The sequence below is a fragment of the Patella vulgata genome, chromosome 6 (genome assembly GCF_932274485.2).
Source record: "Patella vulgata chromosome 6, xgPatVulg1.2, whole genome shotgun sequence".
In the NCBI taxonomy this organism is placed as follows: domain Eukaryota; kingdom Metazoa; phylum Mollusca; class Gastropoda; family Patellidae; genus Patella; species Patella vulgata.
In genome coordinates this window covers 23049622-23056733 of record NC_065884.2, presented here as the reverse complement: position 1 = coordinate 23056733, position 7112 = coordinate 23049622, and positions in this window count along the sequence as shown.

Here is a 7112-nt window from a genome sequence, read left to right as displayed (position 1 = left end):
CGTTCTAGGTGACCGTTAGCGCGCCATTAAAAATGGCTAACGAATACTCGGAAGAGACAAAATTGAGAAGAGCTCTGAGCGACATCGCCCAGCAGGCTAACAGTCTGCTGGGAGCCTACAGAAACCGTCCACTCTCATCAATCGAAAGAATGTTAGTTGAACCATCTCCAAGTACATCGTTGGGTAGTCCTGGGAAAAGTGGCACAGGTCAGTTGCCTGCTGAGTCCAGTGAAAATACTTCACTTTCTATAAGCCAGTCAAGTGCCAATACTTCTTTTTCTAACTTAAGCCAGTCTAGTGCAAACAGTATCGCCTCCAGTAGCAGTATGATACATTCGATACCACAGACTCTAAGGCAGAAATTTCCATCACTAGGCCTAACTGGAAAATCTAAACGTCATTGTCAAGCATCATATTCAAATTCAAGGAGTAGGTCATCAACTCAAACCATGCCTAAAAAGAAAAGGGTGGGGTCACAGGTATATAAAGATATTATTTTATTACCAACACCAGATCAGAAAACTGTCCCAACACACAGGACCAGAATTACACTTGAGCACAAAGGCTTTGTGGTTCACGAATTCCCAATTGATAAATCCTGGACAGAGGACAAGCTATCGTTTGAAATAAAAAGTGTCTTTGCAGTATTGGAGGAAAAGGCTGCTGATTTTACTTATGTCAAGGCTTGTTATGGAGAAATTGTGGTGCCAAATATTGCACATGGTGTGAAAATTGATGCTCCCAGAGTCCTCAGTATTGCAAGTCAAGGATGCATTTATCTTCTCCCAAATAAAAATCTTGATGATGAAAATATTGATGAAGATGACAAAGATGTTACAGACATAAGCTTGTGCCCATGGGAAGAAATGAAATGAAATGAAATGGGGTTTAACGTCCTGTACAGTGTGCTATGAAGGAAAGTGTCACGGGTTCTTTTACGTGCACGCCAATTTGTACACGGGACCTCGGTTTTTCTTCCCATTCGAAGGATTATTAAGTTGTGGACTACATGAGCTGTCATTTCATTTTTACTTAGCCACCGTGATCCCCTCCATGGGAAGAACAAGAAGAGAAACAAGCGAGTACAGTAGGGCTACCTCAAAAATAATGGAATCGTGGAACATAATGGTATTGGTAGAGATAAAGAACAACACTTTAAAGTTTTAAAAGATATGTTTCCCAATACAGTTGATAAAGAAATTGAAAATGCTGTTGATGTTTCTGGTTCAATAGAAGAGGCAGCTGACCTCCTTGTCAATACATGCAACTCAAAAGATAAAGCTTCATAGAATTACACTCTTGATGAATTGCTTTTAAAGTTAAAAAGTAAGATGTTTAGTTCTGATGATAGAAAAAACTCAAAGTTGATGAAGATGACCTCATGGCAGATGCTCTGCTCTATTACAAAAAGCCAGATTTTGATGGCAGATTTCCAGTACAAATTACATACCGGGGCCAACCAGCTGCAGACACAGGTGGTGTGTTGCGACAGTTTTACAGTGATCTACTTCATCTATGAGAGAAAAACGTCATTTATTTGGAGTTGATCATATATAAATTTGGAGTTTAGCATCAAGTCTAAGTTTACATGTCATATATATTTGGAGTTTAGCATGAATTTAAAGTTTGCCAAAGAAATAAGACCAAGTTTGTCATATTTATAGAGTTAAGCATATATATTTTTAGTTGACAATAAAGTCGCAATCGGCGCCCCATAGCGAACGACGACCAATAATTTATTAAGGAATGAAATGATAATTACCTTTACGCTGAGACATAACCTCTTCTCTTATAGATTTTCTCATGATTGATGTTATTGTATCTAGTATTTACTGTAAAACATACAATAAATAGTTGTAATGTGAAATAGGCCTACTTTAACATGAAATATAGGCATATCTTAACATGAAGTTCAAGTATAGGCATACTTTGAATCGGTTTTTAACCAATTTTTATTGTAAGTATTTCGCTATAATTGTAAAATATGTTGTAAATTTTGTGAATAGTAATATTTTCAACTCACCTGAGAATATAATCACTGTTTTCTACGTAAAATCAGGTTAAATTTGAAGTTTTTCGTAATAATAGTCGTAATACGTGTACAGCTTATTTCCAGAGTTTGGTTATAGCTATGACGTCATGTCATTATGTCGTCACAATGGGCATTTCACGTTATCCAGTACATATCTTATTATTTTAATTTGGCACATTGAACAGGTCTGGTAAATCCAACTCTAAATGACGTCAGGATGTGAAGTACACCAAAGCCCTGTATAAGGAAAGCACTGATCTATACATAGATAATATAAGATCAGACATACTCTCACAGTCTCACACAACTTTTGGTCTTCGAAGGAATTATCAGTGAGCTGAAATTCGCCCGTGTATCTGTTATCACTCGTCACTTCAGTTAGTTATATAGGGGGATAACTCGTGTTTTCCTTTTGCGTTCGTCACTTCCGATTGTTGAAACCTTTATTACGCATCTATCGTAGCAATGATATCTGTGTTACAATTATATTTGGAACGTGTTTAACCAGTTCTATCACATATGTGTATTCTATTATTACCAGGAATTGATCAGCGTGTGTAACTTTAAATGGCTTTTTTTTTTGGGGGGGGGGGGGGCTAATATTTCTCCTCTTTTTATCTTTCATGGAGAAAATGATTAATAGGTTCGATGCGTTTGTTATTGATACGGATACTGCAAGAGCCCACATTCTTACCTTTAAAGATTACCTCAACCATCAAGATATTGCTATTGATGATGGAGAATTTGAGAACATATGACACCCTTTTAATCAATCGCTCTAAAGGGCAAGCCTCGTCTGTCGATAGAGGACATTTAATTTGATTCTTATGCTAGTTTGAAAGAACAGTTCATTGACAAGTATTCCTCAACTAAAACTAAACTTGTATTGTATTTAGTATGATTGTTCATTGTGTCCTAGTGACAATTTAGATAAAATCCATGTTCCTGAAGCAACGACTGTGAGTTTTACAACATCTGGCCGTTGCTTGTTTACTTCACAATTCCCGAACTTATAGCTACGTTATCTACAGACACATGAGCAGTAGCGTCTAATGAGAGGTTGTGACATCGCGACCTCCACGGACACCTTGACATTGAATGAACCTTGAACTTTGCAACTCGATTATCACCATAGGCGTACGGGCTTGATGACAGTTAGGGGGGGGCAGGAACCCGAATTGCCCGAAAAAATTTCGGGTTTACAGACAGCGGCGCGGTCTTCCTCGAAAGGCGAAGAATCGGGGCTTACCTTGTGTGCCCCCCCCCCCCAACAAAATTTTGGAATATCTGACAGCTGCAAACACGTTTTCCTGCTTTTTCAGCCCGTGAACAAAGCAACTTCAAAATGGTCTTATATAGGCTAATTAAGATGGCTGGCTCGAATTCCAATCAAAAGATCAATCGTTTACAGTCCACGGAGACGGGACCGTTGGGAGAAAATTTTGAAAATTTAACCACCGCAAATGCGTTTTCTGCTATTTTAGCCCGTGTAAGCAACTCCAAAAGTATCCAATGGTTTTGTAACCGAAATCCCAATCTGAATTCCAACCATCCAATCAGACTGTTGCAGCTGCATTCACAATAATAATCGATGCCTGAAAAATGTCGCACAAAGTAGAGTGGCTCCAGACAAAATGTTTTAATCCATAGTCAACTCAGTACAAATTCGTGGTATTCAATTAAAATAAAAGTAAAATTAGTGTTTTATTAGGGCTCGATGACAGTTAGGGAAGCAAAACTAGAAATGCCCCAAAAAAATTCAGGTTTACAGACAGCGGCGCCGGTTTTCTTCGAGAGGCGAAGAAGCGGAGCTGACCTTGTATAGACCCCCCGCCCCCCAAGAAAATTTTGGAAGATTTGACGGCCGCAAAAGCGTTTTACTGCTATTCCAGCCCGTAAAATTTGTGTTTTATTAGATTTCGGGCTCTTTATTTGGCCAAGTAGTCAGCTTGCCCGAAAGTTAGGGGGGCAGTTGCCCCCCCTGCCCCCTTGGCTCGTACGCCTATGATTATCACAGCCTTCACAGGTAGACATTTTAGCTTGAAAGCGCGAGACTTGTACCCAATCGAAATTAGTGCTGAAATATGCAGGGTATTACATGAAGGCCTTGATAAGATGTACGGAGTTAACGCGATATCAAGCCTTCTATTGAAGATGGATAAAATCAAGAAATTAGCCAATCTGTTAGGTTATAATCTGTCACAAGTTAGGGATAAATTTATATCTATTTTACCAACCAACTGTAAACAGTCTGTTATCATGGCAAGTTCAGATGACACAAGTGCCCAAGCACTTGCGACTCAAGCTCAAAGCTATTTTGATGTAGGTAACAATTCCTCACAAACTACTGCTGCTAAAGAGGTGTCCTTTGATTTGTCTGAGAATTTGTCACAAGTTAGGGATAAATGTATGTCTATTTTGCCAACCAACTGTAAACAGGCTGTTATTATGGCAAGTTCAGATGACAAAAGCTCAACGCTATTTTGATGTAGGTAATAATTCCTCACAAACTACTGCTGCTAAAGAGGTGTCCTTTGGTTTGTCTGAGAATTTGTCCAGTTTACGATTGCCATCACAGGAAATAAAATAAAATGAAATGAAATAAAATAAAATGAAATGGGGTTTAACGTCCTACTGTTCTGCTCCGAACTGGGCTAATGAAGACGGGCATACGCCAAACAGTGTGCTACGAGGGAAATTTCGCCCAGACAGCGGCACTACGGCCTACTCTTATTTCTAATTCCAACTGTCAAGGGATCTTTAACGTGCATGCCAATGTATCCACCGGGACCACGGTTTTTCTTCCCATCCGAACGACTAGACAGCTTTCCTTGGCAGGCCTTCCGACTGCATAATTGACAAGGGGGAACAACGCTGGATAAATCGGGATGGAGTTTCTCGGCCAATGAGGGGATCGAACACCCGACCTCTAGGCTAGCGAGCCAGCGTCTTACTCACTTAGCCAACGTGACCGCCCACACATCTTGATTGCAGCAGGGGCACATCACACTCACCTTTCCGCGATCAACGTCCTAAAAAGTCTCTCAAATTCTAATTTGCGCCATTCACAGTCACTATTTAAAGACAACAGTCCAATGCCACAGTCGAAGCGTGTTACGAGTATTATTGCCTCAGTCCGCGTCACATATGGAGATCCTGTTTTACTCGGCAAGATGATCTGATGAGTAGGCTGTGACAGTATACTTTTAACATGTCTAATGATAAGACATGCCATTCCAATAAGGGGTTCCCCCTGTTGCTAAATATAAATAGAGGACTTGGGTATTATGGGATAGAGCCTCCATCTTGTCAGCAAGCATTCGGTTGATATCATTTGTACTGTTTATGTGCTATACTACATAACAAATATACCTAGCCCAACGTTTTCTCTATAAACAATGACCGTCCACATAGACGTAGACATTTGTCACACTCTTTCAACCCTACTAGTTATCAGTCACCTTATGATGCAAATACGTCAGATATTCAGTAATATACAATTACACCAATTTTATTTTTTTGTTTTTTTGGTTTTTTTGTTTTTATGACCAAGTAGCATGCGAACTCTACCACCAAAGGGGGATCACGTGGCTAAGACGCTGGTTGGCTAGCCTGGAGGTCGGGTGTTCGATCCCTGCATTGGCCGAGAAAGTTCATAGCACACTGTATGTCGTATGCCCGTCTTCATTAGCCCAGCATAGGAGCAGAACAGTAGGACGTTAAACCACATTTCATTTTATTTCCTACCACCAACCTGTAATCTGATTGTAGATTCGTAATCTTCACAAACAGTTCTTTAAGACAGGGGGGTTGGATGGCTGAATGGTTAGCACGTGCGAGCTGTCATGTCATGGAATGACCCAGATAGAAAATCTCTGCTTATTTTATTTGATAGTGGTGCTTCTAAATCATTTATTTCACAATCCGCTGTTAATTCTTCTCCTTATTTTTCAACTTTACCTGGGTCGCCTGTCCAACCTCGTGGGTTTTCTCCGGGTCCCTCGGTTTCCTCCCACTGCTAAAGACCCCTACGCGTAAGCGAATTATTAAAATATAAAAATTATACCATATGTTATTACCGAAATTACCTAGTTTGTGCCGAGTTGTCATCTCTCTCTCTCTCTCTCTCTCTCTCTCTCAAATTTACCTGTACATAAGTTAGTAAAGTGTTTGGAATTTTGTATGGTCAAATGTTAAGTTGTTCAACTTTCATGTTTATACAAGTCTTTAGTCAAGGTTATTCGTTTCGTTTAAAGCTTTATATTGCCCCAAATTTAGTGGGTTTTTCGTTTCGTTTAAAGTTTAATATTGCCCCAAATTTAGTGGGTACTGATCTTATTTTTGGTCAGGATACATTATCAAAGTTACAGGGTTCCATGCATTTTTAGGATAATGTATTTCGGTGTAAGCCTAAAAGAGACAACTTTTCCCCAACACCCAATGTGCACATTAAGCCAGGTCATGCACGCCATGTCGCCTTATATGGGAATCGCGAGGTCCTTCTTCAGAAGACATCCGATAACACATGTTCAAACCCTTTCTAGTCAATTGATGGCGGAAGAAATTATACAGCTGCATATATTGCAACTCAGACCAGGGGTAGTAACGTAATGACTTCTACCTGGTCGTTGGCCATGTCAGACCTGCAGTGCCAGTGTCGGCCATCTGTGGGTCATAATCTGATAACATGTTAAGTGACATGCGCGCTGTATCATAAAGTCTGTCATTGAGTCGACTGGCGTGGTTTCGAATCCCCGGTTGTACGTGGCAAGGAGTAGGGTCGCCTGTCCAACCTCGTGGGTTTTCTCCGGGTCCTCCGGTTTCCTCCCACTGCTAAAGACCCCTACGCGCAAGCGAATTATGTAAATAAAATTAAACCATATGTTAGTCCCGAAATGACCTAGTTTGTGTCGAGTGGACGTTAAACCCCATTTCTCTCTCTCTCTGTTAAGTGACATGTCGCTCGTATGACCCATCGCTACAACCGGTCGGATCTTCATGTAGTGTAGGCCATCGAAAGTATAAAAAAACGAAACGAAATATAGATCTGTATTTTAATTAGATTGTGTAACGAAATGAA